Below are 11,565 nucleotides of genomic sequence, written 5' to 3'. Positions count from 1 at the left end.
CTAACTGCTTACTACTACAAGAATTATAGCTTTTTGCCGTTTGGTGCTTGATAAATATTCAAGTTACATACACAAAGACAACCAGACTCAGGACAAGCATTCGTAGACTTTTAAAAACGCTTGTCTTACGCGGGTATCGAATCCTCGACGCATCGCGGACAATGGGCTTACCGTGGTATCCACAAGTATGAAATTAAACCCTGCGATAACTTATACATCATTCAACACCTCCTGTACACCTTTTGTCGCTGCTACTGCAGTACCTGCTTCTACAACTCTTCAATTCTAAAATAACGAATCCATCACCTTTTAATCTACTATCACAGTCTTCTCACTTGCACACGTCACGACATCGTAATAGTATCACAACGTGAGAAACAATTACATAAATACATACTAACGTTGTACGGAACACCGCTTTACTGAAACATTAGTATTCATCACACTGCATATGGTTTAGCGGTTAACGGTTACGCACGTGCTGTGAATTTGTATTGGTAGCAGGTTCTTAGAGTATGTAACTGTACCACTGCATTGCAAGACCCTTTTCTTATAGAGACGAAAGAAGCCAACATCGGCACTAAAGGTAGTTCTAAAATGTTTGCCTGGCATGCCAGTTGGTTTGGGTGAATGTTGAGAAAAAATAGGATTTATCATGATTTAAGTACTTGCTGTTAGTAGTTTTAATGATGAAATGAAGGACTTATTGGTATTTAATCCTAGTGTTGCGGTGGCTTTTACAAATATTCAAGTCCTTTTCCCAGGACACTCATGCTCAGAAAAAGGATTCGTGGATCCATGCTTGCCCTACGGAGGGAACATACCTAGAGCGCATCGGATACGGACTGCTTGGCGTGGCAAAATAAATGAAAAGAAATCCCAAAATTTCTTTGCTTTAAAACCCACTGATGTACTTAGCTAAATCTCCTCATACATAAAAATGATCAGACATCAGACCATTTACATCCAAGAAACTGGTTTTTTATTAATTTAATTCGTTTCTGTTTTGTTTTTCACAGGTAAGATCCAGTACATCTTTGATGCGGCTTCTAAGAACTTCATATGATGGTAACAGATCACATTTAAATGTAGATTTCTTTCTTTTTATAATAATAATTGTATAATCAAGTCGTTTATTATCTTTGGTAATGTGCATTTGTTGTTATACGTGTTCGTTTGATTGTGTAATATTTTATTTATTCATTTGTTTGGTGTGCGTGTGGTCTGTTTCTTGTGTGTCGAAAGTGCAGCGGTATACTTAATTGAAAGAGAGTCTTTTCTGAATGCTATGTTGTTTTTTATGCTAAGGTTTACAAGTATTAAAACACTTAGTGCTTGATTCGTATTAAAAAAAGTAAGGGGCTCTTGATGGTTCCTTTATAGTTAAAATTGTTTTTATGAATAATATGAGAAAAAAACTCATATATTTACCAATCTCAAAATACAAACCCTAGCAAACAGTTCTACAAATAAATCCAAAATCACACAATATCATAATCTTCGAATTTAATCAAAATCAAAAGCCCTAAAACACAGAATATAAATCAACTTCTAGGGCAGGTCGTTCACCCCAGAAACATATGCCGATCGTTACATCCAATAAGGCAAAAAGTTACAGGTTTGACGCCTACGTACGTAAAGGCATGCCTGACCTACCTCAATGTGAGCAGATAACTACAGATGAGACAGTTCTTTTGCAGATTAGATTATCTGCCTTTTATGTGTAAAAGTGGAGTGGATGATGCAGTTAGATGCAGTGTTGGAAGTCCTAAGTGTAGAGACAGTATTTATCTAAATAATAATTATGGCGATATTTTGCTTACGTACGCGTTGCCAGAGTAATCGCGATGACTACATGATCTGGTTCAATATACATTTTTGTCTCATTTTTATAAATGTGAATTAAATTATAATAACTCCTTCCATATTATCGTCTTCGCGTTACTCAAGAATTTAATATATCATTAAAGCGAGAAGAAAATTATCCGAAATAACGATGTTTCAATGTCTTACTTATTCTAATTAAAAATCATTTTCACTATACGAATGACACGAATTGTCTCTTCTGACATTCACTCTTTGACCCACCGCACCTACATTTGTCGTAGGTCCGCACTAGTAACACATTTGATTGATATTCAGAGCCCATTGTTATGCGGATTACAATCTATCGATAACGAGACATGTTATCGGTCAATGCAACTGTTACATATGATGCTTATATTAATCTCTGTGCTGTGTGTATGTGCGTGTAAGTTCTGAGCTTGAAAGGTTTTAGAAATCCTCTTAAAGAATAGCTTAAATATACTGTAATGACAATTGAAAGTCGTGACGAAAACGTTTGTCATTTATAAACATTTGAGGTAGTCTATCTTTTTTGTGACCCTTTGATCATGGTGAATTTCCTTCGCTTGGGGAAGGCGAAGGAATCTGCCAGACTCGTACGACCTAAAACTTTTTTTATTTATTTATTAAAAAAATAGAAAATTACATAAAAAATCGCCAAACTGCAAAGCAGTTTGTTGGCGTTTGCAGCAGTTTGTAGACTTGAGTAATGCGACACTGACCCCTATAGTAAGAAGCCGAACGGGAATGCTTTTGCAGTTTACCGCGAATTGTCGGTGCGATCTGCGCTAAAGCTAAATTATGCGAACATTATCACCCAGGAATGGGAGGAGACAAAAAACGATTAAGGATCTTATCAATGATGCTCTTTTCCGTCTCACTGCACACATCACCTCAGGACTTGCACGCTCACTATACCAGATACATGATTTATTGACGTGTTGTAAAATATTTCTTAATTAGTAACACGTAACATGCTTTACTAAAATTAGTTCGTCACGACCAATTTACTCCGAAAATGAATCGAGTTTTTCTTTATATTCACGAGTGATAAACAACTGTTATTTAATTAGTTATTATATATATTTGTTACGAAAACAAAATGGTCCATTATAACATATTGAATCTTTTTTTCTCGCTTGAATCTCTTGAATTCGACCCACGTCGAAAGCACTGCGCTTTGATATTTCAGACTTCCACCGACTAAAACAACATTAGCGTCTTCTTGGGCTAAAGCCAGAGTCACAGGACCGCTCACGCACGCTCTACATGACTTAGTGTTTTGAAATCCTTCCCGAAAGGTCCTTTAAATTTATATATATAATATATATATACACTACTCTACAGATTTCTACACTAATTGATTACGTGACAGGGTGGCCGCCCCGCTACCCCCAGTCCTGGCCTTAAGCTTTTGTATCTAGCCTAAAACATACCCATCTCATATACAAATGAGACATTTTTATAAACCGTAAAATGTGCCAATTATCTCCTACAATTGCAAAAGTCCAAAAGTGGACGCCCCCTCTCCTCCATGCCATTCAGTATATTATAAGTCATAAATTATCCGTTATAAATTGCATTACAGAAATATTTACTGTGACTTACATAGCGTACTTTCAATAGTATCAAATATCAACTTTTACTTTCACACGAATATAGTTTGAATACTTGTTTACGTCACAGGTTATTTATTAACTAGTTCAATACAGTAATATACATAAGCAAATAGATACTTGGTCTTTTACTACCATGGAGTAAGATTTTTGCAGATGTAAAAGAGAGATGTCGTTATATGCCCGGTAGTCCGTTGTCCCGCTTTCTCAATTGCCATATTACTTTTAAAGCTGGTGGTTTGCAAAACAATGAGTATGGTATACAATTACTTATGGAATGACTTATCTCGAATCTCGAATCTCGAATAGATTTTGCACTATCTGCGGTATCATGTTTTACGTAAACATTTTTTTTATGTATACTTTCGTATGTTAGTAATTTAAGTTAGTTGCTTTATCTGACGTATTTCTATCTTCACAATTCAGAATCATTAGATAATAATGCTTCATGCCCTCTATATTTAAACCCCTTATAGCCTTTGATATGTGAAATTTAAACTACTGCAGTTTTAGCATCGGGTTCCGTTGGTGTCATTTACAAGTAAAATTTGAAGCATTTCGGTATCTTTACCGGGTACCAGTTTACCTGGACATAACTCTCCGCCTTCCCCGGAGCAGAGAAAGTCAATGGGGATTGCAGCTTGTAAAAAAGCGTGGGTCAGTGTATATTTACCTTAAGAGCACAAAATGTTAATCATACATACGATACTAGAGCAATACTGTGCTCTAAATAGTAAATAGTGGACACATTAGCGTGGGCAGAGGCGTTTCTGAGAAAGTGCCGGTTATGGTACAGCGGGCTGACGACGTTTTTATGCAATATGTATTGTGGTTTAAGTTATAAGCGAAAGCGATTTGTGAATTGAGTTTTTTACTAAACAAAGTTGGTATTGGGTGTGTACATACGAACTCCCGATGGCATTTAAACATGCCTAATATGTTAGGTAGGGATATAAATGTATGAAGGATTGCAACGCATTGCCATACACCGACAAGGTTTAGTCAGTAAGAGTCTGACACTAACCATTTCCTCCCCCGAGGATGTGGGTGTCCATGAGGAGTCCCCCGCCTTAACAAAAAAACAGATAGGAATATAAATACATATGAACGGTTTATAAAGATTACCTGTTCTGTTAAAGGTTTGTATATGTAAAAATGGCAAGACATAATATTTATCACACAGTACAAAGACAAGTTAATATTCTAAATGCTAACCTTGATGTGTTGCCCCAAGCCGCAATTTAAGTATTACTTTCTTATTTGTATCAAAATTTCAATCCAAAATTTTTTGGTGTCAAGTTCTTTATTCCTACATTCAATAATCTGTTATAAGATTTAATTTTAGTAAAAGTTATTAACAAATTATTTTAAGCCGCTGTTGCTTATAAATTACTCCACACCCCTACTAAGATTGAGAAACTCAATATGATTATGAATCGATAATACGTAGTAAAGTTTTTGCCGCGTATTTCGCACGGCAAATTAAACTGTTTGTTTTTTGTTAGCGGCTGTAAGATATATCATTAATTATATCGTTAAACAATGGCGCTAGCGAACCCTGAGCTAATAATCGTGCTTAAGTCATTTTTTATTTTAAAAGCTTATTCATTTTAATTAGAGAATCATGTAGAGCAGTCTTTCCCAAAGTGGGCGATAACGCCTCCTTGTAGGCGCTGCAGGTCTTATGGGGGGCGTTAAGAGACCCAAAAAGAAAATGGGGGCGTTGTGATTGTATGTTACCTACTGCGCTCAGGTTTCAATTTGCGGGTTATAGTAAAAGTTTCGTGTAGAACTCTCCGTTAATATACATATATACATAGGTCATAATAATTAAATAATTTAATTTGAAGTTATAGTGGTTTTTAAATAAATAGGTGAAAAATGGGGGCGCTAAAAAATATTTATACTCAAAGTAGGCAGTAGACAAAATAAGTTTGGGAACCACTGATGTAGAGTATTTATATGAAAGTTCGTTTTTAATTAGCTTTTGTTCACTCGATTGATTTTGATATAAAAAGTTTTTTTTTATGATATTTCAATAAGAAATGGATCTCAATACGCCTAACCATAATTGTATGTAAGACCATAATTGGAACAGACAAAGCTCTCGAAATACCCACTTTTCATTTGAAAAATAAATTTTCACTGATAGTAAAATAACAGGGGAAATTAGTGTAATAATGATACATAATTTAGCTTTTCGAGAAACATCATGAATTTTTAGAGATGTGAACGAAATATACACGAAAAACTCACAAAATCCCGTCCCACATCGAAGCCGTTGTACACCGGGCCCTGGCTACAAGTACAATATGTGCCTCGGCATTCTCAGCTCAGTGCCATTCTTTGCCGCCATTGTCCTCACGGATAAGTAGCCGTAGCTGTCCATTGAGAGTCTACCGAGAAATGATTCTTGCGAAATATTTCTTGCGATATTTTTGTGTGTGTGTGTGTGAAATGTATGGTCCAGATTGGGTGTGTTTATTCCATGCATCCGTCCTAATTGTAAGCTATTGATATTGGAAGAGAAAGGGGTCTTTGCCCAGCAGTGGGATCCAAAACAGGCTGAATTAAAAAAAGATATAGAGCACGGCGGATAGCGGATGTATTATTAAAGATCACAAACACTGGTTTCTGTTACCTTACTCTTATAACCGACCAGAGAGAACAGGCGCAGGACATTTTTACGTGTCTTCCAAAATAGGGATAGAAACTAAATAAATCGTTTCCAGTAATTTTGGATTCGTTGTACATTCTGTGCTCGGTTTCTCTCAGAATTAATACTAGACGACTGCGTTGTTTATTTTTCTCTAGCCCGTAACGTCTTATTCTATTCTCTTCAGAACTTTATTACTCGTACTAGCTGCTGCCCGCGACTTCGTCCCGGTGGGTAGAAGATATAAGTTATGATTTATACCTGACCTGTTTTTTTCACATTTTCCATTGTATCTTCGCTCCAATTAGTCGCAGCGTGATGGTTTATAGCCTAAAGCTTTCCTCGATTAATGGTCTATTCAACACAAAAATAATTTTTCAATTTGGACCAGTAGTCCCTGAGATTAGCGCGTTCAAACAAACAAACAAACAAACTCTTCAGCTTTATGTATTAGTATTAGTATAGAGTATAGATATAGATTAGTATAGAAGTATAGATGAGTACCTTGGATAAAGCGTAAATTGTTGCACTTCGATAAATATTTTAACAGTTAACACCGTCATTCATTTCGAGCACTTCAAATACTATAAGTGACATCACCAAATCGAATCAAATGACGCCATTGAACTTATCAAAGTTAAATCTAATGTTTACCGGAACTGCCAAGGTGAGGCGGTCACATACAAGTGACATAATATGTAAGTCCGTGTTAACTAGAATTGTATGGAATTATAAGAATCCTTGAGATAACTCGATAGGCATCAAAGGGCATCTGAATTACGCCACACGTGTTAAAATGTTATGATAATACTCGTAGTTATGTTACCAAGGTTTTGTCTAAGACGCATGGTTTAAAATTCCAGTTGATTCTTTATGACGTAGTTGACAATTAATAAGCACTTGAGAAAGTGTTTTATTTTTACATGAATTATTCTCTTACGTTTTTTGTATAACTGAGCACTTTGTGCCTTCTTTGAGTAGGTACTGAACTGAGAAATTTCCCAAGGTTTTTGACATATTAGGATATAGCTACATCGAAGCTGGTTCCAGGATAATGAGAATGTTAGGATTTGATGTCAGTCGATACTATATCAAATGGAGGAGCTATTTAACCTGCACAACTGTATTCGTTTAGAAACTGAATAATCGTTATGGACGGGTTCTACGAATTACCTTACGACAGAGAAAAAACAATGCAAGCCAGTCAAAACCAACAGTTCAAAGTTTCTGAATCATACTCTGATAGATACAATCATGCTTTTACGGAATCCACGACCGTCAATTTCGGTACCAATTTTATAAGTACAATAATATTACTGTAACATCTATTGTCACAGAGATTCATTTGTCACTGTCCAAGTGACAGGTCAGTAGGTGAATGTGTATAGAACGAATTTATAATATTGTCAAGAAAATACCTCGTATTGTGTTATACATTCTGTTACTTTGTATTTGCTAACTGTACATAGGTTTATAAAGCGGAGATAGTATGAATGATTTATATTTTTTTATTATTTTTTTATTGGAACTCACATGGATGCCCAGATGCGCATGATGAAGTTTGCCTAATGATCCAATACACAGGGCTTTTCCTCGTCTTTGGCAACCGTTCATTTAATCATCTAGTTTGTTTTTATTTTATTACGTAATTTCTTAATTATTATAAGATATGGAAAAAGCATGAGAAATAGGAATTGAATTTGAAATCATCCAACACACTAGCAGCAAACAGATGAATGCTCTATCCTTGTCTAAATAGTCTGCATGGGTAGCCGAGTGGTTGAGGTCAACACGCCAAACCTATGCGCGACGTGCAGTGGGTTCGATCCCCGCGTAGGACAAATGTCGTGTCCTAAGCCTGGGTGTTCTTGTTCACGTCTAAACTTTATATGCTTATTATCTTTTCTATCTATATCTATAGTCCGATTTTTAATTCGAGGCAGTAAAATGACATTTCCAGTGTGGCAGGTTTTTAATTCCAAATAAATAGTGATGTTTTAGAATCGACTTATTACAATCAAAAGTTAGTCGAGCTTACATTTTTTTATTCAGACATCAAATTAGCACTGTATAAAAAAAAATATTTACGACAATTAATCAAAAGACATGCACTGTTTTTAAATGTAAAATAAATATAATATTAATTTAAATTTATAAAATTAAAGCCAAATGCGGTGCTGGTATAAGATGAAGCACCTTACCATGCAAGAAAAGTCGAGCGCATCCAACTCCAAACTGGATGAATTCTGACATTATGCAGTGGTTGGATGAAAAACAAATTTAATATCAACTTACAATTATGAAAGCTCAATTAATAGAAATAGTAAATTTTTGATACATAATAAAATAAAGCATGACTAAATGTCATCGTCGTAGTAAGATTTCCAAACATCACTATTGTAGCGGGTCACCCTTTTTTGTATAAATGACAGTTGCAATCAGGGACCGGACAACCCCACTTTAGAGTTAAGCCGTTTGACAGGGTAACCCGTACACGGGGTAACTCATATCGCAGTGTTACCTTTTGTTCGAGTTACATCCTCGAAACCCAGCGAAATGGTTAACACCTTCATTATGGTAACCACGTGAAGGGGTTAACCCCTTCAATAACTTAACCCTTTGAAGTGGTTACCTTCACGAAAGGCTTTTATTCGTGTTACCCTGAATTACCCACTAAACTTGAGCTGCATACTTGCACCCTAGCGGCCCCTCATTGCTTTACTAAGACTACAGCTGATTTTCTTCTATCGCCGACGCGTCGCGCCTCTCGGACAAGCTACCTACGCGCGAAACGTCATATAGGTAACTAGCTGTTGCCCGCGACTTCGTCCGCGTGGTTAGAAGATATAAGTTAGGAATTTTTGAACGAAAGCCCTCGAAGATTAATATTTTTACCCGTATTTGCCACATTTTCCATTAAATCTTCGCTCCTATTAGTTGCAGCGTAATTTTATATACCTAGCCTAAAACCTTCCTCGATTATTGGTCTATTGAACACAAAATGAGATCAATTTTTTTAGATGAAATTATTTATAATAATTTAAAAAAAAATCGAATACAAGTTTTTTTTCATTTTTTGCATTTTCTGAGAAGATTTGACGGGTGAATTTTCGATTGAAAATTAGAGTGTTTTTTTATATTAATTCAAAATAAGGTGAAAAATAAATATTTTTAATCAAATAAATTACAGCGTATTTGGGACACAAAAAAGTAAGTTTTCACCAAATTTCGTTACAAAAATAAATCTTTGTAAAAGATAAAAATAAAAAAACACAATCTTGGTTTTTTAGATTTTTCACATAAATTTTGAGGTTATGTGAAAAAAATGTAAACACAAAAGTTTTAGATCTTTTTCTTTTAGAACTTTGCCATTTGACTTTTTTCGATACGAATTTTAGTTTTGCCGGAAATCGATAAAAACCGTTTTTTACTCTTCAAACGTCACTCCCACCCCCTTCCCGACCTCAGATCACCCGTAAATTATTTTTCCTTTCATTTTTATAATATTCCCCTCCTTTTCTAATGGGTTTCATCCTACTATTTTTTTTTTGGTTTTAAAAATTATCGACCCTGGTCTACAAGTATAGACACGAAAAATATATATCACAACGTTTGAAAAGTGCGACAAGCAAAATTAAACTGTAAGATCATATCCACAATGATTTTTATTCCATGTTTACAAGTCGCTCGGTTAATGCAACAATGGCGCCGCTGGGCGGTAAGATGTCACGTGCGCTCGTGGTTATACTGTTTTCAAACTAATGTCTATGATAAAGAGTGCATATTGCATTGTCTTAGGTTGGAGTGGGTTACCCTGTTACAGTGTTACAGGGTAGTAAAGGGTAACCTGTTCGGAACAGGGTTACAGTAATCCGTTCGAAGGTGTAACATATGTCATAGGGTTTTTTCTTGAAGCGCTTAAAAAAACCCCTTCAAAAACCCTTTCAATGAGTATCCGGCCGGTCCCTGGTTGCAATTGTCATTTTACTGCCTCGAATTAAAAATCGGACTATATAAATAACTTTATTCTCATAGCTTCCTGATCGTAAGAAATGAAATTAAAGGTAATAGGAATCAGAATCAAACCGTTGTATCTTTTTTGTGATGATTGATGTAGTTGTCACGAGTTCAATTCAATACAACATCCTTGTACTTGCAAAAACAAACAATACATACAAAAAACACCGTTATATTTTAGAAAACGGGTGCCGCCTACGCTACCTTATCGGTCATGATCTGCATGGTGTAAGCGCAAGCGATTTTGTAAAGAATATTTTTTACTAATATCTAGTAAAATAAGAAACAAATTGAATGAAAGTGTTCCTCCAAAAAATATTTTTAAGTAACGACACTATTTTATGAGGTACACTTTTTAGTGTTTAAGATTATCTCATATTTTTTTTAAAGCTACAACTACACAATTTTTTAAAGCCTGTGTTATTGTATAACTTAAATTATACTCGAAGACTGTCTAACGCCGTGTCTCGTTACGAAGGCAAGATGTGTGATCCACCATGACGATGTTTACTGTGCTTTTTTGAAAAATATACTCATCACCTTTTTGAATCAGTTTCACGTTCACACTGACTATATGTTTATTCGAATATATCTATTATATGATCATAAATTTATCATTTCTACAGTTTATAACTTGTCCCATCGCTGTAGACTTTAAATCGATTTTGTAGCCCATTGAGTACGCCGATCATTAACCTTTACATGATCGGGTTTTCCGAGTATCAGGTTTCCGCTTTCGCTTGTTACTTACACCTATTCTAATCTCTTAATCGACTTTTGGACAGTACACATATATTTTGCTTCTCCTGAAAGTTAATCTTATGAGTATGACCAGTTGTCACATAAAAATTTTTTTTTTTGAATCATTCCTGTTTACCTTTATGGTAATAAAAAAGCATTCAAACCTGAAATAAAATATTTAATACGTATTTATGATCCTTATTACCGTCGAAAAGTCAATAAAATCGTATTTTTTGCCAATCATTGGCATACGATATTTTTATTGCCTTAATTTCTTTATTGCAGTCCCAATTTTAGAACTTGATTTGGTTATATGGCGCCAATGTTTGCTGCAATGTTTGACCCAACGTTTAAAACTTGCTTCAACGTTTAACGCACATACTAGCCAATCCCCTAACACCTTTACATAGACAAATCGCTATCAATAATAGGAGGATAAGAAATCTGACTTGGTCGTACCGTACGTAGAGAAGTCCGTGGTAAGCTACAATTGTACAAGTTGATCGATCACGGATTAAGCTACGCCTGATATGTGTCCATCTAGCCGACCCCAAGAAAGTTGGAAAAGGCTAGGTTGATGACGACCGCGCAAACGATAGCTACAATATTTGACCCAACATAATGTGTCCAAAATCTGCTGTAACATTTCCCCAACATACTGTTTCAATACATTGACATGTTCACTTTGAT

Source organism: Trichoplusia ni, chromosome 5 (genome assembly GCF_003590095.1).
Source record: "Trichoplusia ni isolate ovarian cell line Hi5 chromosome 5, tn1, whole genome shotgun sequence".
In the NCBI taxonomy this organism is placed as follows: domain Eukaryota; kingdom Metazoa; phylum Arthropoda; class Insecta; order Lepidoptera; family Noctuidae; genus Trichoplusia; species Trichoplusia ni.
This window is presented reverse-complemented; position numbering follows the sequence as displayed.